Source organism: Suncus etruscus, chromosome 4 (genome assembly GCF_024139225.1).
Source record: "Suncus etruscus isolate mSunEtr1 chromosome 4, mSunEtr1.pri.cur, whole genome shotgun sequence".
Classification (NCBI taxonomy): Eukaryota; Metazoa; Chordata; class Mammalia; order Eulipotyphla; family Soricidae; genus Suncus; species Suncus etruscus.
In genome coordinates, this window is record NC_064851.1 from 19,916,676 (window position 1) to 19,938,815 (window position 22,140).

At 48.4% G+C, this 22,140-nt stretch overlaps 1 protein-coding gene across 1 annotated transcript in view; it reads right to left on the reverse strand.

Moving 5' to 3' along the window:
• Positions 1–22,140, reverse strand: part of IGSF21 (immunoglobin superfamily member 21) — a 256,770-nt gene that overhangs the window by 232,536 nt on the left and 2,094 nt on the right. The gene's annotated exons all lie outside the window — the stretch shown is intronic.

Below are 22,140 nucleotides of genomic sequence, written 5' to 3' on the forward strand. Positions count from 1 at the left end.
TCATTCGTTTTCCAGATAAAAACAAAGGCTAGGTATGCCCCCAAGGTGTGAGACACATACCTCCCTCTTATTTATAACTCCCAGAAGGGATAGATCGAGCCTGTGTTTCTCATGCTGTGTGCTCAAAGCCTGCCACGTAACAATCGCTCCACTATGGGACTTAATTCTCATCAACAAAGGAAAAATGTCTTCTCATCTTGTAGTTAGGAACTGAGGCTCTGGGGAGTAAGGGAGCTGGCACCTGGGGTTATTGGGTACTCATTAGGTCAAGAACAATATGAGTTGCACACTTACAAAGTACCAGTAGGCAGAGAAAGGCCTCGGGCAGCCTCTAGCACCCAATGGAGGAGTCAAAGATAGAACATATCAGGGAGAAGGGTTCAGTGGGAATCAGTTACTGTCTACCCTCAGTGGGGCCTATCAAAACTTCGATGTTCATTGGTGGTCAAGTGGTGAAGAAGAAATTGGAAGCTTTCTGGGAGAAGCATTTGCCAGGTACAGAAACTACAGTCTCAGAGGGAAAGTGACTTGTCCAGGACACAGCTAGAGGGCGGGAAAGCTGGCATGCAAGCACAGAAGTGGTTCTCTTTCCACCCTGTGAGGGTACTAGCAAACACATAAGGCAGGGTGGGTGTGAGGTCAGTGCAAGCCAGCAGGGGCTAGTGGGGCTGGCTCTTCCTGATCAGGGTACTGTGAGGATCAGGTCTGTTTTTGCTCCCAGTAGTAGTGAATGGATGTCTTGAAGCCAAACCCAGCTTCTTCTTCCCCCTCCTCCTCCTTTAGGGAGACGCTAATTTTAGCCAGCCACAAAGTCAGCCTGCGCTTTTAAAAACGGACTGATTTATGCTTTTCCTTAATTGCTCCAAAAAAGGGCTGCGCATGGAGTAGGAGAGAGAGTGATATGACTCTATTTAGGTTAAAAATTTAAAGCCAACTTCTCACTGGCCTGGCAAGAAGAGCGGAATGCACTTAACCATGCTTCGTGGGCTCCCCTGGTCTCCTTGCCTGCCCAGAGTCTCCATGTCTGTCCCACAGGTCTAAGTCCTGCCCAGAAAGGAAGTGAGGAAACATAAGGAATATTGCTTGAGTGAGATGAAGGTGGGCATGGCTAAGGGCTAAGGCATGTAGTAGGGACTTGTGGACACTTCCACCAACACACACACACACACACACACACACACACACACACAAACACAACCTGCACCTACAATCCATGGGTGAGGCAAGAGTCCACAGTCACTTACCATTTCAGGAGGTCAGTGCATATGGAATAACTTCACCCCTCCCCCCAATAGTCCAGCACTGCCAGGTTCAACCCAGATTCCAACACTAGTTTTTGCAAAGGATCTCAGAGAGCGTGTCATTCGTCACTTGCTATGCTCTGTGATGGGACTCAAACAGTCAATGAGGCAGGAATGCTTACAAGGCTATAATAGTTCTATGGTTCCTTTAGTCATAGGTCAGTGCAATTTGGCTCTCTAATTATTAAATCATTCATCCACAGATCCAGCTGTCTGTATATATACATCCATCTATGTTCTATCTACCCATCCTCCATCTACCATATATTCTCCATCCATTATACAGTTATTCATTCTTCCTTCTCCCATTCACTTATCCATCCATCCATTCAAACTATCCACCTATCTTCCATTTGCAGTCCATCCAGGATCTATCTATCCTCCATCTATCCAATTATTAATCCATCCTTCCAACATCCATTCATCCATCTGTCCATGCATCCATCTATCCTTTGTGCACATCCTCCATCTATCCTTCATTCATGATCCATCCATCTTCAATTCAACATGTATCTATCATGCATCCTCACCCATCTATCTACCATCCATCCTCTATATATCCCTATCCATTCTCTTCCATCTATCCTCCATTCATGATCCATCCATCTTCTACATTTATCATTCATCATCTTCTAGCCACAAATTCTCCATCTACCCTCCATCCATGACACATCCATTCTCTTGCTTTTCATCCACCTAACATGCATTCATTTATCCAGTCATCTAATTAGCTGATAAATAAATATTATGTGTCCAGCTAGGTACGGATTCAAGTGTTGCAGAAATCAATAAAACGGAAAAAGTAATATGATAATATGAACAGGGACACTACCCCGATTGATTTCACATAGTGGGTGGGGCAGCCAATAAATAGGACATGCATTGAAGCCAAGACAGAGACATGGGTGCCATGTAATGTAGGTCTTAGGATGTATCTGCTGCACCCATGAATGGATACAATATCCCAGAGGCTGCTTTGTTTTCTGTTGCTTTCCCACTGGCTGGAAAGAACAACTGTGAAATCTCCAAAGAAGGCAGGAGCTATAAGCAGGAAGTTTGCTGAATCCCTGAGTGTCCACATAGAAAAAAAAATACCTGCAATGTACACTAAAATAAATGGCCCAGCCTGTATCCATGAAATTCAGGGTTTGTGACAGTAGCAAGTGCTACCATGTCTAACACTAATTACCTGTGTGTAAATGAATGAAAAGACAAGCTTATCTCTGATTAGTTTGTTTGGGGGCTATACCTGGCAGTGCTCAGAGTTCACGCTAGGCTCTGCACTCAGGACTCAATCCTGGTGAGTGTAGGGGACCATATGGGATGTCAGGGATCGGACCCAGGTCAGCCACATGCAAAACAAGCACCCTACTCACTGTACTGTTGCTCTGGCCCTTATCTTTGAATTCTTGTAAAAATTAACAATGACAACTAATAGTTGGCATCATTTCTGGTTGAGCAAATGGGCTCAGAGTCCAGGGTCACTCAGCCAGCACCAAAACTGCCCCATTTCCCACTCACTTTACATTATTTTGTCCTGTGATGCTGAAGGAGGCATGGATAAGAACCCATGTCCTGTGATGCTAAAGGAGACATGGATAAGCATAGAGCAGGAACAGATGGTCTCTTCCCTTTAGCTCTAGGCATGGAAGCTGGGTGATTAGCTCTAGGTCACCAGCAAGGAGAAGAAAAACCCCAAATCTGCCCCCCCCCCCCCCGTGTCACCTTCCCATGCAGAGATGAAAGGTCCAGACTAGGTTTCATTCATCTGACAACCACTCCCTTTCCTCAATCTGTAGGCTCACTCCCTGGCTCACTCCCCTCATTGAGCTGTCTTCCTCCCAGGACATACAGAGTTGAGGAAACTGAGACATAAGACCTACCCCTGGGAGGGAATTGGCTCACTTGTAAGGCCTGGTCCAGGCTCTGGCAGCCCAGGAGACCCCCCAGATGTCTTTATCAGCGACTGAGGCTGCCAGAGCTAGAGGTGGCCCAGATGCCTGCACAGACATCAGAGGCAGAATGGAGGGGGGCTCAGCTGTCAGTGAAGGGGGGAGGATGGGGGGGACCATCAAGTGGCATTGGCATGGATGGATCCCAGAAGGAGGGGAGGCAGTCAGCTCTGCTGCAAACTCCTAAGAAAGGCTGGTGCTTTTCTGCCTGACTTTCTGGCCATCGGCACAAGATTTTGTGCAGTGAAGGGAGTAAAGTTTTCGTAGAACAGACAGACTGCTTTGCATCAGGACTCACACTCACTAGCAGCGTGATGGGAGACAAAGAAGTAACCTTCTCTGGCCCCTCAGTTTATTGATCCATAAAACAGAACTAATAATTGTTTGTTTCATAAGAATAACAGAGAGTGTTAAACAACACCATAGGGGTCAGAGTGATATAGCACAGCAGGTAGGGTGTTTGCCTGGGTTCAATCTCCAGCATCCAGTATGGTCCCCAGAGCCTTAGCACAGCGGCGTTTGCCTTGCAAGCAGCCGATCCAGGACCAAAGGTGGTTGGTTTGAATCCCAGTGTCCCATATGGTCCCCCGTGCCTGCCAGGAGCTATTTCTGAGCAGACAGCCAGGAGTCACCCCTGAGCACTGCCGGGTGTGGCCCAAAAACCAAAAAAAAAAAAAAAGAAAGAAAAAGAAAAAGATAATCCCAGAGTACCACTGGGCATGATCCAAAAACAAAACAAACAAACAAACAAACAACACCCTAGCAACTGATAACTGAAGAAGAGAGAAATCCAGTGAGAGAAGGTTCAGAGACTTGGTAGAAAAAGGGGTGCAGAGAGAATCAACACAGAGTATGGGGCAGAAATGTAGGTGCTGTTAGATTTCTCCTAATTGCTAGCCTTTCTACTTTTTCTTCTGATCTCCACTACTCAGGACAGGAAGTACTTCCTGAGTACTTCCTGAGTACTTTCTATCTTGAGTAGTATGAAAATGAAGCAGAGGAGAGAATAAGAAGAAGCAGTCTTTCAGTCAAAAGCTGCCTCCTTCAGTATCCACTCACTTTCTGCTGAGGATGGGAGTCAGCATTAACCAAAGGAGGAGCAAAATCTGACTTCTGTCCCCTTAGTAGGCCCTTCACTTCCTGCATCCTTCATTCCAAGCAAGGGAACAAACACCACCAATGACACCATTAGCTAAAGGCCACGTTACTCAGGATGTGACTCAGGGCATATCTTGGGGATCACCCTATCACCATGTCTGACTACTGACCCTAAGCCTTCACCCTGAGTGGGAGCAAATGGGCCAGCACAAGTCAGACAGAACCTCCTCCCATCCCAGCTGAGGAGCCAAAGTTCATCCCAGAAGGCTGGAGAGAGAGAGAGTGCAGAAGGTAGGACACTTGACTCGCAGCATGGTCAACCAGGGTTAGATTTCTGGCATCTTACATGGTCCCCCTAAGTACTGCCAAGAATAATTCCAGAGTGCAGGGCCAGAGGAAGCCTTGAGCATGGAAAAGTCAGATGTGACCCCAAAACGAATAAACAAGTTAATCCCAGAGTCCTCCCACCCCTGCATCTCATGAGGTGTACAGAGCTGGTACCACAGGACCAAGTGGGCAGAGCCCCTGGAAAAGGCTGCCCTCCTTCCCTTCGAAGCCCAGGTGGAACTTCTCAGTGCAGGTGCTTCTCCAGATGGCCTGAGACCCCGCTATTCTCTTTCTGACCCAGGCCCGAGAGAGGGAGGTATTTTCCTGCCTCACTCCCCCTAATGCTAGACCGCTAATAAGATTAAAACATATCTCCCTCTTACAGCATCGATTCATAGCGCTGATTTACTGTTGCTTCTCGGCCGCTACGGAGCGGATGTGTGAGCCGCCACCTTAATCTCTATCCATCTCCTCACTGCCGAGGAATAACTGCTAATTAATACCTTTCTGCCTCCTCACGCCTGCCAGCTCTGAAGACCATCAATACTCCGTGGGCTTCCTGCCACCCAACCCACTCACCCCCCACCTCACTTACTCAAGCCTCAGACCAGCAGGAGGAGGTGAGAACAGGTGCCCATGCCTTACTCCTCCTCTTCCTCCTCCTCCTCATTTTCCTCCTGCCACACAGATACACACAGAACAAACAAGAGGATGAGGCTCATTCTGGACCAACCAGAGCCCCATCTGTGCTCCAAGCCCACCCCTTTGCATCACAGACTTTTCTTCTGGAAAACAGGAGAACATTCTGGAAAAGAGACATGCATCACCTCCACCACCAGGAGATTTTCGAGAATCCAATGAGCACAGGCCTGCTGCCTGCCGAGGGCCAGCTGAGTTCACAGCACCAGGTTTGGTATCAGGGAAAGGCAGGCACCATCTCCAAGGGATGGGGCACAGAGTCCAGAGACGCCCACATTGGAGCTGAGCCAGCCCTTTCCTGATATACTCTGTCTCTCTTTTCAGCTCAACCAGCATCTTCCCCCAAGAAGTCTTCCTTGACCCTCCTGATCTGCCAAAGAATCTGCTCTGTCCCTGAGCCCTTGCTACCCCATAGATCCGCTACCTTCTCCTCCTGGGACACCATCCACAGTCAGGAGTTATTGATTTGTTCAGTTCCACCTCAGATATTGGAAGACCAAAGTTCATGGATGTCTTGCTCAGCATCTTCTCCCTGGGCATTTCTTAAGAGATCAATAAGTGGGGCTGGAGCAGGTAAGACACTTTGCCTTGCATGAAGCTGACCTGAATTTGATCCCCAGCATCCCATATGGTCCCTTGAGTCTCATCAGGAGTGATCCCTGAATGCAAAAGTAAGCCCTGAGTTCTGCCGGGTGTGCCTCAAAAATTAAAAAACAAACAAATAAAAAAGCCAATGTTAGTCATTGATGTAACTGATCAATGAATAACATATTCTCCATTATTCAACCAGTTATCATCTTGGTAATAGCAGTAAGACTAAGGAAAATAGTTTTTGTTTTTTGTTTGTTTTGGTTTTGGTATTTGCTCCATTTGGTGGTATTGGTGAGGGATGGTCCCATTCAAAACCACTGCAGTCATATAGCAAATACTGACTATGGATCAGGAATCCCTATAGGATCTGCTAATTTCATGGGTGAGACACGGAGGTTCAGAGTCTTTCCACACCTGGTCCCAGAAGAGACACCTCACAGGTGCCCAGGTATCTGGTCCCAGCACAGGACACAGTGCTGCCCACCAAGATGAAGGGGGAAGGCGCTTCTCCTCCCCAAACATCTGGGGCTTCCTTCCATGCTCTCCACAGAAACTGATAGCCTGTTGAGTGCCAGGTACAGCCCCTACCCCTATTCTGCTTCCATCATAGGTACAACTCCATGACCAGCCTGGATGAGACATCAGCATGACTTTGTACATGGGTAGCAACGGAGGCTCAAGTGTACAGGACTGGATACACTGAAGGTGTGTGCTCTGTATTTAGCATTTAGCCTCTTAGAACTAGTCCCCTCCAGCGGTCTCTGCAGAGAATTACTGAACATGGGGCCTGTAGGATTCGCCTTTGCCTCATCCACATGGATGCTGATACTGGCAGTCAGCCTGGCTTTTGCTGGGCAAGGGAAGGGGTGGAATGGTGGGTCAGTCATCTATCTCAACCCATTGGCTGAGTGGTGGGGGTGAGGAGGAAGCCCCAGGATGGAGCCTGGCAGATGTGCCAGCGGAAGCTGGTGCTACCGCTTTTAATAAAACATAACGAAGCATGGGATCATAAAGTATTTCATCTAATCCCAGGCTCCCAGGAGGGTGGCAGGCTGGTTGGGCTGGCAGAAGAGAAAGGTTTATAGGAGGTGCCCTGAGGCTGGCTGGGCGGAAGGGCAGGCACAGTTCAGAGGTAACAGTCCTTCTCTAAGCTCCTACCAAACCAGGGCCCTCACACGTGAAAAGACTCAACCGATTTTGTCTCAGATGTGCTTCCTTCCTGCTGAAGGCCAGGGAAGACCACTGGTTCCTCTGGGCTTCAGTTTGTTCACCTGTTAGAGTAAAAGGAGGGTTAAACCTAAACAGAAATGCTCCAGGATCTCCTGGAACCTAGAAGATCCCAGCCTATTCATTTCAACAGTGCTTTCTTGGCTGGAGGCCTCTGAGTTTAGGCCAAGTTTCAAAAACACAATTATTTTTACCAGGCAAGACAGTCTTCTTGGCTTGGATTGGGGACAAAGATTGCCCTCAAACTCTACCTTAAGCAACATGCTGGCCTCTTAAATGATGTAAGGATGATGTCAAGGGGTACAGTTTGAAGACCATAAGTGTGCTGAGTTCCACCTAGCCTCTCTCCAAGTCCTATCTTCTGCCTCAGAACCTCTCTGGGGACCTCGCCAATGTTGAGTCTCTCTAGTCTCCAGCAGGTTCTCTACATCTGCATGTTTCTGCAGACATGGATGATGCTTTCTACTTACTTGCAGTTGAGGTGAGGGACATAGTAGAGGTTCAAAAAAACAAAATCTACACCTCTACACTTGCCATCACTATCATGAGGCCTTCTTCATTGCAATTGTCACATCCTGCCCTTGTGTCATATATCCACCTGCACTATCTGTCCATCTGCAATGCTCTCTAGAAGCTAAGTTTCAGGCAGGCAGACTTCAATCTTTCTCTATTTCTCCAGCATATATCATACTGTCTGGGACATAGTAAGTGTTTGATATGCCAGATGGTTGGATGATGAATGGATGGATGGATGGATGGATGGATGGATGGATGGATGGATGGATGGATGAGTGGGTGGATGGTGAATGAATGGATGATGGGTAGGGGTAGATGGGTAGATGAATAGTTAAGAGAGGGGATGAATGCACAGAGATTGGTTAGTGAGATAATCAGGAGTTCCTAATGTTCCAGGTATGAATCCCAAAGTGTCTAAGTCCTTAAGAAAAACTGTCATTCCTCCAGATCTCACACTTCTCAGGGCTTTAATCCATTGCATGAACACGTACAGGCACCATATACCTCTGGGCCAGAACTTGGGTCAGGCCCAGAACCTGATGTGAGTTCTGAGATCCCCCCCAGATTCCCAGAGTTCTGTGAGTACAAAGCTGTGTAGCATCTATTTGAGGTATGAATGTACCAATGAGTAAATAAAATGATAAAATGAGAACTGAATAAACTAAAACTTTGTCCAAAAATGGCGGCAAGCTGTAACAGAGTGAGCAGCTCATGTGAAGCCCTGAGCTCCTGGAGCATTCCAGCTCTTGTGACAAGGCCCTGGGTAGCCGGAGAATGGGGCTTTAGGGCTAACTTCAGCTCTGCAGGGGTCCCTCCAGGAGATTCAACCTCTGTCTCTCCAAACAATGCCCTTGGGCTCCCTCCGAGAAGCCTCTCTCTAGGGGAGGAGCAGGCTAGGACCAGCTGCAGACCCACCCTATTACCATGGACACAGCTCCCTGGTCACCTCCACACTTTCCAAGCCCCACACTCATCTGCACAGACTCACACACTGCACTAAATATAGCCACTGCACATGCCTCTTTGGTCTCCTCTCCAAGGGAAAGAAGATTGTTTAAGTAAAGCCCTTTAAATTTTTAAGAGCTGGGTTGCATACTCTCTGAGGGAAGCATTTAGCAGCATGCTAGAAATAATAATAATGACAATAATGATAATGATGATGATAATAATAATGATGATAACAATAATAATGAGGCCAGAGACAGCAAAACGAGACCCAGCTGCCCTCCAGTGACCGACTGCTCTAGCATGATGGGGCCAGGCCTGTGGCTTTCCAACCATGAAGCCCAGGGCCAGTTCTGGCTGTTTCTAGAGCCCCAGGATTTCTGAGAGCAGGTTAATCAGGATAGAACTTCTGGAGAGCTGCAGATCAATTTGGAAGGGGTCTCTGGCCAAGAGCACAGACAGCAGTGAAAATAAAAGTTGTCTTAGGTTCCAAATTCAGTAAGATCACTCATTAGCCATGCAGCACTCAGAAAGTAGCTTAACTTTTCCGGGTTTCAGAATTTTCTGTAGTAAAATAGGGATTGGGGGGAAGCACAGCTCATGGCATGAGCTAAAGATGATATAATGAGAAGTTGACACAGAGCAGGTGCACAACATGTTTTCATAAGCATCTGGAATTGCTATCAATGGCCTGTTGAAGCCAGGAGGTCCATTCAAAAGAGAACCTGGACCCTCCTTTGACTTCATGTTCAAAAGTCTAGACTTCACACAGAGCAAAGAGGGAGCTTTATCCTGGGAGGGGACTATTCTTGCTGCAGAGCCAGGGTTATAAAGAGGGAACACTTTTTTAAAAAAAAAATTTAATTTTGGGCCAGAGAGATAACACAGCAGTAGGGCATTTGCCTTACAAGCAGCCAGTGCAGGACCAACGGTGGTTTGAATCCCAGCATATGAATCCCATCCCACATGATCCCCAGTGCCTGCCAGGAGCGATTTCTGAGCAGAGAGCCAGGAATAACCCCTGAACACCACCAGGTATGGCCCAAAAACCAAAAATAAAATAAAATAAAATATTTGATTTTATTGAAATCATTGTGATTTACAAAGTTCTTCATAGGTGGGCTTCAGACATATAATAAATCAGCCAATCCCACCACAAGTGGACTTCCCTCCAACAATGTTGCAGGAGGAGACACTTTTTAAAAAGCTACAGAGAGGGCCTGGAGAGATAGCACAGCGGTGTTTGCCTTGCAAGCAGCCAATCCAGGACCAAAGGTGGTTGGTTCGAATCCCGGTGTCCCATATGGTCCCTCGTGCCTGCCAGGAGCTATTTCTGAGCAGACAGCCAGGAGTAACCCCTGAGCACCACCGGGTGTAGCCCAAAAACCCAAACACCCCCCCCCCAAAAAAAGCTACAGAGAACTAGATACAAATATCCTATCCAAAAGCCCGCATACTATTCCTCTGCACAAAAACAAATGAAGAAAGATGGAATCTATTTAAATGTGGGTTTAAGAAAACAATGATGGACAGAGCAATAATACAGGGGTAGACCTCTTACCCTGAGTGTGGCCAACCTGAGTTCAATCCCTGGCAACAAATTTGGTCCCCCAAGTCCACCAAAGTAATCCCTGAGTACAGAGCCAGGAGTAAACCCTAAATACCACTGGGTATTGGACTCTTACCCTCCCCAAACAACAATGAATAATTGTACAAGTAGGATGCAGACTGGATAAGTTCCATGGTTGAGTGGGTGAAGTTTGATAGCTTCTGCAGTTCACACAGAGCGTGGCTCAGAGCTAGCTGATCCTCCCACCAAGAATAGGAGATTTGTAGGGGCAAAGCCACCCCCTGAGTATAGTGGATAGGATACTTGTGCTTGCTTTGCATGCAGCCACCCTGGGTTTGATCCCTGGCCGGTATCCCATATGGTCCCCCAAGCACCTTCTGGAGTAATTCCTGAGTGCAGAACCAGCACTCAGATGTGAGGATATAAGCCCTGAGTACAGCTGTGTGTAACCAAAAACCAACCAGACAGACAAAAGCTACCCCTAAGACTCAGAACTTGTTTAAGGAGCTAGAGGTGACCCTTTGGCCAGTGAATGCAAACACAGGGACCTCATAGCATGGGAAGAGGGGCTGCCTACAGAAACGGTCCCACAATTGTATAAAAAAATGGGCGCTGTGCAGAGTCTACTTGTGGAGGAGGTGGTAGGTAAAAAGGGCTGTGCCCAAGGATGGCCACTCATATGATCTAATGACTGAGAACAGAGGGATCTAGGCCAGGGAGATTTCTGGGGGTGAATTTCTCCTCAGGAAGCAATCAGTACTTTCTTCCCTCACCACCTGGGTCACACTGCCCCTGAAACAGAAAGCAAACACTGAGAATGACCAGAGTTTGGGGGTGCAAGGTAGGTGCAGGGCTGGGGGAGGATGGCAGAGAGAACAGATGGCATGTGGGCAAGGGGCAGGGGCACTGTGTCTTGCCCGGAGCACTTTAGAGAATGAGCCAGGCAAGAAATTGCCGCTGGTATTTGTCATGGCAATTTCAGCAAAGCACCGAAATGTGCAAGCGTCTCATGAATTCCAACTGACAAAATTAGTCCTCATCAAAGTCAATCTCAACAGTCAAGGTGGATGGAGAAGTGGGGCCTGAAAAAGAGAACAGGCACCCAGCAAAGACAACTTGGCCAACCATGAGCATGGGGGATGGTGGCTGGGGCCCTTGGGGGAAGATTCCCCAGAAACTGTTCCCCCATTTCAGCTGCCTCCTGCTGATAGACACCCCATCCAAGGTGGCTCTGGGCACCTGCAGCTTCAAGAAAAAGGAAGGGTAAAGATCTGGGGCTCACAGACAAATGAATGAGTATCCTCACATCTCCCTGCAAAGGCGAGGCAATAAGACTACTGCTAAGATTGGGGGATCATCTGATGCCCCTAAACGTGGAAGGCCAGCACTGTGAGTTCTCTGAAGACAGATGGGGCCCAGCTTACTATGGGACTAGCTGGTGGGGATGGCAGGAGAGATGGCTTCAATGGATCTTGTGAGGGAAAATGTTCTCTATGGGAATTCGGGTAGAAAATAGACTGGGGGTCATGAATAGGGGTGCCCTGAGGTGAACCTATTTATTAGCAAAATAGATCAAGGGATAAGAGGGTATGTGGGGTCCCCAGAGATTCTGCAGCAGTGACAGCCATCACCAAGGTGGATTAGGCAGTGTAGGGAGGCAGGTGTCTCCTCTGCCTTGGAGATGCCCGCCCAGCCAGTTCTGCTCCTTGCAATTCATAGGCCCCTGCAGAGCCTGCTGCACCTGCCTAAAGCTGACTATTCCAGGCTCTGGGACATGAAACAGGGAGCACAGGGCTGAGCTCCAGGGTGCATCTGAGGGCGGTTATTTGCATGACTGTCAAGAGGGACCAAGGATCAGTACTACAGGCCATTCTCATTTCACCCTCGCAGTGACTCTGTGGCCTCATAAAAACAACACCCTCCTCCCCTATTTGATGACAAGTCAGCAGAAAGGTACTAGATCTCTAGGGCTCGCTGTCCAAATCATGCTACTTCTCCACCACACAATGTCTAGAAGAGCTTGCAGGAATGTATCCCACCTGCAGTGGCACCATGAGGTTCTCAAGGCAGGAGCACAGTGAGGTGGGAAGATACCCCTCTCAGCTGTTTCCCTCCCACCAGGGCCACCAAAAAATACAGTACTCTTTCTTTCCATCGAGAAGTAACAATCCTCCATATTCCTGGCCCAATGGGGTAGCATCTCACCTGCCTACACCCCTTTCCTTAACTCCTACGCCAACAATCCCTTTTATTAGCTCTCCAGAGATCTCACTCTCACCCCCACGAGGCTGAGTTTTAAGCCTCCTGCCAGGACCTTAGGTATGTAGAGGGCTTGAGGGCAGTTTCTGGTCCTTAAGGTCTAGAGGCTAAGAAGAGTGGTCCCCAAACTCAGACACAGTCTACCTCCGATACCCAAGTTGCGCCATTTGACCCCAGTTTCTCAGCGACACCCGCTCACAACCATTCCAGATTGGCCGCATCCGACTGCCACCTGCTCCGCGAGGCACTTAACATTTTTCTTTAACTCGGCATTTTTTTTTTTTTACTTAAATAAAGTCATTTAAAAAGGAGAGAGAATTTAAATCAACGCCCCAAATGGCAAATCAGTTTCACTTGCCTTAAACAGAGGGTGACTGAAAAAGAATTACAGTGAAAACAAAACATGCTGTTATTAAAAGTTGTGCTCCCTCTGGCTCGCTAAAGGTTTGCTGCCCCCAGACAGAGGTTGTGATTAGAAAGAGATTAGCACAAGGTGCAGGCATTGATGCCATGATTCCACCAGCCAGAGGTTTCCCCCCCTCCACCCGGCATGGTGAGAAAACCAGGCTGAAGAAGAAACAAAGACCCACTCTTTCTGCCATGGCTGATTATTTCATGTTTGTGGTGGGACCCACCAACAGAGTCACATGCCCCAGATGAAGGTCCAAGCTGTCTGGCATGCTGGAAAAACTCCTAGACCGCTTTGCCATTCGTCCTTGTGCCACACAATATGGCAGCCACATGTGGCTGAGCTGTGGACACATGGCCAGTGTGAAAGAAAAATCAGATTTTGTGTAATTGGGTTAAATAAAAATCGAGACACTTTGGTGACATTTAATGTAAATGTCAGTTGTCTTCCATGGCCACATGCTGAACAGAACAACCTCCCCGGTAAATTCGAGGCCAAGAACTTTCCTATTCATGCTCCTCTCATTTTTCTAGAGCCCAGCACAGTACTGCCCCCCACCCCAGAGAGGATTAACTCAATATTCACTGCACCAATGACCTAAAAAGTGAATGAATGTATGAACAAATAAATAAACTCCACTGCTTCTTTCAATTAAAAAAATTCCTTTCTCCTCCATGCAGCCTATTCTGAGAACCCCTAATTCATCTCTGTAGGTAAACACTTCACCCACACTCACACCCTTTGCTTGCTTTTCCCCTTCCTGTCAGAATCCAAACCTTAGGGAATCTCCTTCCAATGCTTCATCCCTTCCCAGCTCAGCTCCCATCTGCTTCTCTGCTGCCCAAATGAACAAAGACAGCTTTATGATGGGGTTACCCGAAACTGCCCCTCTATCTCTTTCGCTCCACCCCTGCCAAGGACATTAGGTGCCTGGCGACAATTAGCAACTTATCACCTTCTTCTGGAGTACCAGACACCTGGCCTCTGTTACTTGATGATCCAAATTCCTGGGGCTCATGCCCAGCAAGCAACAACTTTAGGACCCTCCCCTGGTCCCTGTGTTCACCAGCCAGTTCCTTGAGCCCCTGTACTGCCCACTCCTCCCAACCAGCCCAGCACCCTGCCAGGGAAGTGGGTGATGAACGCCTTCCTCTGGGGGCCATTTGGGGGAGGGGAGGAAGGGACGATGCAGGGGATATAATGGAGGCGCCAAGGATGGGTGACAAACAACCGCATCAGAGAGGCCCCAGTGCCTCTGCAGAGTGAGAGAGACAAAAGGGCAAAGGGAACCATTTGGCACGCAAACAAAAAAACCCCAATGGCTCAGCTGCTTCTCTTCCTGGTGACTTGCAAGCTGCTCCCGTGATTTATGAGGCCGTGGCCGTGGGTTCACTGCCCACTGGAGGGTCACCAAGATCCCCACCCATGCCTGGGACACCCTGAACCTCCTGCCAGCCTCTTGGCGGGGGAGGGTCTGCCTGATGGGGCTCTGAGATCTCCCCAGGATCTCACAGAAAAAGAATTTCCCCCTCCATTACCCCCATCTCTTGTTCACCACCACCAACACTATGCATAGTGGATAAGAGAGAGGAAGGCCCTTTCTTCAGTCAGGCCTCTATAGACTCAGCTTTAAAGGAGGCAGATTTGCAGCACAGGTAAAGCAGCGGAGTTCTTGCATGCAGAAGACCTGGTTCCCTGCATCATAGAAAACAAACAAAACAAAATAAAAATAGGGAGTAGGAGAAAAAAAGTGCAGATTTCCTAGCCACATTCTATACTACTGAAAATTCACCCTCTGCCCTGGGCACTGGGGCTGGGGAAGCTTCTGCCCTCGGTTCAGGCACATCCTGACACAGAGCAGGGCATCAAGGATGTGTTCAGCACCTACTAGGCGCTCTCACTATGCATATGGACCCTTATAGAATGGGGTCTACTCTTACCCCCATCTCAAGAGGCCACAATGAAGGTCCCCACATTTTCCACTGAAGAAATAAAGGCTGAAAATGATGGTTTCATGGTCTGTACAAGTGGTCAAGAGATGGAACCCAAACCCTGGTGAGAACTCAAGGGCATCTGGGGATGTAGAAGCTTCTCCCCAGAGATTTCCCTCTTTCCTTCACTCTTGGTTCAAGTCTACCATTCTACCACACTCACACTCCCTTCCAAGCAGGACCTGGGCAGAGTAAACTATTTCCTTCTAGCCAGGTCTGGAGGATTGGGGAAAAGAGGGAAATCTGTAATGATGCCCATTTTTCCTGGAGGCCATTGTCTCTTTTGGAAGATCCCCAGAGCAATCACTGATAACCCACTGGAGCTTCAGGTGGCCCCAAAAAGCCATATTAATCTTTCCAGAGCAGTGTTCTGGGAATGTCACATCTCTCTCTTCAACTGCTCCCCACGGTCCCTGGGCACAAATCCAGAGCCCTCGCTTGAGCATGTGGGCCTCTGCCAACTCCTCCAATCTCGTTCCCAGCTCCACCACCAGCACCTTATGCTCAAAGTAAAGCAGCTGCCACGTCACCTCCCAGGCCTACACCTCCAGCAACCTTCATGTACTTCACTAACATTTGTGGACACTATCTGTCTGTCAAAAGGTTCTCTGACCTATCAAGTTAAGGCCAGAGCCTTCCAAGGCCACATCTGTCAATGTCCAAGGGTCTATTCTTGGTACACCCAAAGATCTTTTACTGTTCTCAATGGCATTCTGACTGTGGGGGAGAGGGATTGTTTACAACAAATACTTTTGACATTAACCAATGTGGGATAAGGCTGGGCAGGTCTAAATTCCTTGATCAAGCTCCAAAGACAGTGTCCAAAGCAAAAAGAAGGATAGTTTCAGCTAACTAACTTCAGAGGAGCCCCCACAGTCTGTGGCATCTGTGCTTCTGGTCAGAAGAAAGAGGAGCCAATGCGAAGAATCTGTGACATGCTGTGTATCTTCCTCTGTCATGTTCAACACACAATACACCCTACCCCCAGAACCCTCCAATTTCAAATGCCAAAGTACCCATGACTCAAAGACATAGACTTGCCCAGACATGCAGGTGGGAAACAGCCATGCTGGCTCTGCACACAGTTCCAAAGGGGCCAGGCTCTGTTGAATGGTCAATGCAGGGAGCGCAGCATAGAAAGACTGTGACGACAGAGGAAAATGAGAAGAACCCAGGAATGTGCTGGCAAATGCTAAGCACCGGATTCTAGGTGGGGCCTTGGACCAGAGAAGCCCTGGTGTAGTTTTTGCTGATTTCAATGATGAGACTCACAGCCCCACTGGAGTCAGCATCAAGCATTCCTTAGGTGAAACCCCTATTAGTGAAGGTGTGTCCATCAACACCTGGGTGGAAGGCTGACTCTGACCTGCAGATGGACTACAAGCAAATCATACTAACATTCTGATTGCCATTGTTCACCTGGTAAAAAGAGCCAATAGCCTGTCCTCAATGAATTTACTGGAACAATTTACTATGAAGTTGGGTGTGAACATGGCTGGCTAAAGTCTGGGCATAGAGCAGCTTCTTAGAGTATCTTTGTCTTACATCTATCTCTCCCTCCATACCCTTTACCCATTACCTATCAAGCACTATCCCCATATCCTACCACCTTCTGCCCTGGATAAAACTGTGTATGCTAGAGAGAAGAGTTGGACCATGAACATTTTCTCGTATCAGAAAGAACTCTCTGAGATGACTGAACAGAACCAGGAAAAGAGCCAAGACTCCATGTCTGGACAGACCACTCTGACTCAAGAGAGACATCACCCATTCATGTCCTGAGAATGTGCTTGGCTGGGCCCAGAATTGCAGAAATGTTCCATCAAGGGTTCTCTGTTCCACAATGAGACCGTCACATCATCTACCATCCTGCACCAGGAGTCCAATAATGCTATTGGCCAGGCCTCTAGGGGACACCTGACATTTTGGGAAGGGGGTAAGAGGGGTGGAAGAGGGAGGGAAGTGGGCTGGAAGAGGCTGGAAGAGAGGTTTGCAGGAGTCAGGGACTGAGCGAGCCGAGGACAGATGTCTGCTCTCTGAGCCAAGAAAGGGCGGAAGTGGGGGAGGCAGAGGAGGTGAAGCCGAGGCCAGGAACATCCAGCAGGCAATGCTGTAGGGCCAGGAGGAGCAGCAAGCTTAGGTTGCCTGGCTGTGGCCATGTCAGTGTCCCACCTCTAAAAGGGGTACAACACCTACCTGACTACAGAGAGGTAATATTGGCAAAGTAGCTGCAATCACAGACATCTAGCTCATAGCACTGGCTATTTTTTTTTGTTTGCTCAGTATGTCCTGGCTTGTGGGTTCACAGGGGTGGGGTTGGTGGGCTGGACTATTTCCCTCTAGGCCCCCATGTTGGAATGAAACCATGTGTTGAGTGGACAAGGGAAAGAAGGCTGGTTTCAGCCACCAAACCCAAGTCCCAATTAATCCCTCTGGCCTGTCACTATCTTTTCACCCATGAGTCTCAGTTTCACTAGTCTGTTCAATAGGCATATCTGAAGCCTAATGTAATATTAATGGGGGCAACCTGATAGGAAGCAACTCGTCGGCTCTCCAGAGCTATCAGCAGCTAGAAAGGCTAGACTTGTGCTCTCTTGTTAGCTGTAGGGACCATTCTTGGGAAATGGGAGGTTCTTATAGAGACTGAACCCATCCCCATATTCCTCTGGGAGAAACAACTTGGGGTTTGGACTCTGCTCAGTGATGGGGGTCAATGCCTTGGGCCTTCAAGGAAAGTCAAGTAGCAGTGGATTGTTCACCCACAGCCAGGGGACTATGTAGCTCACTCCAGGAATTCCCCAGAAGGATAAGTACACAGTTAGTAACACTCACCCTACTAAAGAAGGATGTCCAGCTGGTTTTTTCTTGTAAGGAGCAGAGACGTGCCCTGGACAACTCTAAGCAGAGTCAGTAAGTCCTGAAGGTGATGGGCAAGTTTGTAGAATGTGAGACACTAATGCAACATCAACTATACCCTGACCCTGGCTCCCCAGGGAACTTCCTACAACCTGTGCCCTGAGCATAAGCAGGGGTGGGGACATCATCTCACCCAGGAAGAGTAGTAGCAGCAAGATCAAGTTTCTCAAGGACCAGGGAATTCTTAAGAATTCTTAGACACTCCTGACACTGCATAATACTGAGATCCCCTGGGACAATGCACCCCTCTTGGAGTTCTCTTGCTCCCCCACCAAGATGGCATGTGACTGGGGGAGTACATGTGTGATTCTTTGGAGTGATTTCGGAATGTGACCAGATAGGAGGATGGCTGGCAAGCATGCCAAATTCTTCTGTTTGTTTTGATTTATTTGGGGGCTACACTCAGTGGTGCTTAGGGCTTACTGATGGTTTTATATTCAGGGTTTACTCCTGGTAGGCTTGGGGGATTATATGAGATGCTTGGGTCAAACTTGGATTGGCTAGGTGCTAGGAAAGCACCCTACCTGCTGTAATCTCACTCCAAATCTAAACACACCAACTTTTTCAACTTTTAGGTACTTGTGAATACAGACCTGTCTGTTATGATGGACCCCTTCCTCCGCTCCTGAGAACTGGGCCCCTCACACTGAGAGTGAAAAGGTAAATCTGAGGACATCACCTCTCCCCATTCCCTTCCTCTGAGAAACTTCATCTTGAAGACAAACCCCTCTCAGGAAGTGACAGCTTGTCCTCACCTCCACTGATGTTGATCATGTACGATGGAAGCCCTCCCTTCCCTCTGCTCTCTCTCCCTTCTAGTGATGAGAAAAATACATAGTTTTTCCTCTCTGCTGGGAGAAGCAGTGCCTCTGGGTTGCTTCAGACCTGAGCTTGAAATTCCCAGGTCTTCCACTTAAAAAAAATCCTGAGCCTCATTTATTATTTAAGAAAGAGAAGGAAAGAGGAAAGAAATAGTAAAGGGTACAAAAGCAGAGAAAGAAAAGCCATCTGCCTCATTTGAAACGTGTGGTAGTGACACAGTTACATGGATGGTGGAGGCAGTGAATTCAGCAGAGGATTGTAGGGATCCATGATTGGGGGGGGCATTGGTTACTTCACTTCCTTCTTTGGGGGGAGGTAGCCTGGTGTGGAGTTGGCCTCACCTTGCACAATCCTTTTTTAGGTGAGTTTCCCTGATACCTTTACTGTGGCTTATTGATGTCTTCCCTTTACTTCAAAATTAAGGGGTCAGAGCAATAGCACAGTGACAGGGCATCTGCCTTGTATGCAGCTGATATGGGAAGGACCCAAGTTCGATCCATGGTATCTTATACAGTCCCCCCAGCCTGCCAGGAGTGATTTCTGAGTGCAGAGCCAGGAGTAACCCCTGAGCGCTGCCGGGTGTGGCCCCCCCCCCCAAATTAAGCCCATCACCCTTAAGACTCCAAATAGTCAATATGCTTCTAAGAACTTCCAGTGAGGAAACCTACTTCATGGCATGTAGTAGGTGCCAAGTCTGACCCTACAGTCATGGGCTGAGTTCTTTTTCTTTTCAAATGTGAATTCATGCCCTGGCCACAGCTGAGAGCCACTCACTTGCAGGTGACATCTACTGGGCTCCCTCACCCCAGTCATCTGTGCAGAGGAACACACCAGACAATTCCATCTCCTTGTGGGTTTGTTTGGTGAGGGGTAAACCGGAAGGAAAAAATACCTTACCCCTGGGCCAGATAGCACAGCGGTAGGTAGGGTGCTAGTCTTGCACGAGGCCAACCCAGGACAGATGGTGGTTCAATTCCCAGCATCCCATATGGTTCCCCAAGCCTGCTGGGAGTGATTTCTGACACAGAGCCAGGAGTAACCCCTAAGCATCCTGAGTATGACCCAAAAACAAAACAAAAACAAACAAACAAAAACTTTACCCCTGTTCATGTGGCTTCAGCAGAAGAGGTGCCTAACAGACATTCATTCCCCTTAGAGAAAAAGTACAAGACAAAGTGGGTCAGGCAGCTCCCTGGTTCCATCTCTACTCAACACTATCTGACTAAATGGCCTTGGATAAGTCGCTTTGCCCAACCCCCTCAGAACCTCAGTGACCTCATCTGCAAAATGAGCCGATTTTACCTCTTAAGGTAGATGTAAGGATTATAGACCAATCAGGTACAAGGCTTAGTATATGGCAGAGGGTGTGTGTTCACTCTTCCTCCCTTGAGTGAAGGGTCCATTTTCCACTAAACTATAAATACCATGTATGCAGAAACCCCCTGATAAGTTTAGGGTGTTCCCAATGCTTAGCAACATCACTGGCACCTGTTCAGGTATGGCATGGATTTGTAGGGTCTGTTCATAAGGGGAATTCAAGTGACTTGAGGTGGAGTGACATGGGGAGGTATGGCAGACTGCCAAATGCCCAGGATGGACACTCACAGAGATCCCAGGGAAGCCAGTTACAATTCTCCAGTCTCCCCTTTGTTCATGTCTTTGTTCAGCCCCCTTTGAAGCCAAGAACTACAGTATCCAGAAAGCTGAGAAAGTCACTTAAACTCCTCCACCTGCTTCCTTCACCTCCCCACCCCATCACTAAAGCAAAGTGGGGTGTGTGTGTGTGTGTGTGTGTGTGTGTGTGTGTGTGTATGCAAGCTCAGGAGAGACAGATGTTCTGAAGAGCTGGGGTCACTAACCTAAGACATCTCTGCTACCTTGCCCACTCCTGCCCCCAGGCACTGCTCAAGGCATTCCCTGAAGTCAGAGAGGGGGTCCTAGAAGAAAGAGGGAGCCTGGGGCTGAGACAGGAGGGAGTCAAAGGAGCAGACAGTATTTTTCTCTGCACTCAGGAGCAGCTAGCCTTGGTTTCCTGATCTGTGAAAAGAGGCATTGAGACCCATTTTACAGTGTGCACAAGCACAGAAATGCTAGCATCTTGCCTGACATACTGCTGCTCATCCACATAATCACTTCAAACCCAAAACCCAGCTAGCAGCAAGGAAAGGAACAAACTCACAATGTTATGGCAGTCTTTTGTGGAACAAGAAGCCTCCATGCTGGGTCTCATCATCCATGAGCACTCTCTTTTTGTGCTTAGCATTTTGCCCAAAGCATGAGGATGGTAGAGACTGGAGAGTCAACTCCTTCTTTAAAAGGTCACTTCCTAAAGTTCAGAACCACAGAACCACTGAAGAAAGCTAGCTCAACTGAGGTTGCTCTTACATTCTCTGTGCTTAAGTAACCCAGAACTCTGGGGGCTGGAGTGATAGTATAGCAAGTAGAGTGCTTGCCTTGCACCCAATTGACCTTTGTTCAATCCCAGGCATCCCATAAAATTCTCTGAGTAGTGCCTGGAGTCATTCCTTAGTGCAGAGCCAGGAGTTAACCCTGAGCCTCTCTGGGCGTGGCCCATTAAAAACAAACAAACAAACAAAAGATAACCCAGAATTCTACCTCTGGGACAAGAAGATGAAGAACAGAAATCAGGCTGCTGGGGTGGGGCTGGGGGAGGTTGGAGCAAAGAAGCCAATACCAGGATCCTTAATCCAGACTGGCTGGTTCACCATTGACATTCATTGGCAGTGGAGCGAGGAGGCAGAACAGTGGTTGTAGCCTTTTGCTCAGGCTAGCTCCCTGCCACTTCACTGAGAATTTCCCAGAGAACAGTGTCAAGAACCACCACTACCACCCTCACCCCATTGTCCAGGGAGACCCCTCACTCCAGGGTCCTTCACATGCCCAGGGTTAGACCCTCCTGCCCAAAAATGCCCACCCTGGTTAGCTGACACTTGCAAAACCAGAACCATCTCAGGGAGCTCTGGGTGACATGGGAGACCAGAAAAATGTGAGTTTTTCTCTTTTAAAAGAATCAGACAGGTAGAAGAAAAAAAACAGGGAATTTGGAGGGACTGGGGATAAAAAAAAACTTCTCGCCTTCCAGGCCTAGTTGCTGGAGCCACCTTCCTTCCTTGTCTTCCTTCCTTCCTTGTCTCAAAGCATGGACCCACCTCTCCAAGGTGGATAGATGCCTTAGCTCAGAGACACACAGGGGCAAGAAAAGAAAGACAAGAACAAGTCTTAGGTCCTTCCACTAGAGTGACCATCAGCAACCCTCCTAAGCTGGGCAGACCCCTTTCAGAACCACCTTCGTGGTCCTGCACCCCGCCTTGCTCCATCACCCCTGCAGGTGGCTCGCAAAACCAACCTCCAGGTGCAGAGCTTGTCTCAGCGAGGAAGGGCGCCCTCCTCGGGCACAGACGGCCTCGAGCATCTCCTGTAGCCCCTTCTGGATGCCCCCACCTTCATCGACCCTCCTACTGGGCACAAACTGGGAAGGAGGGGGCCCACCCTCCGA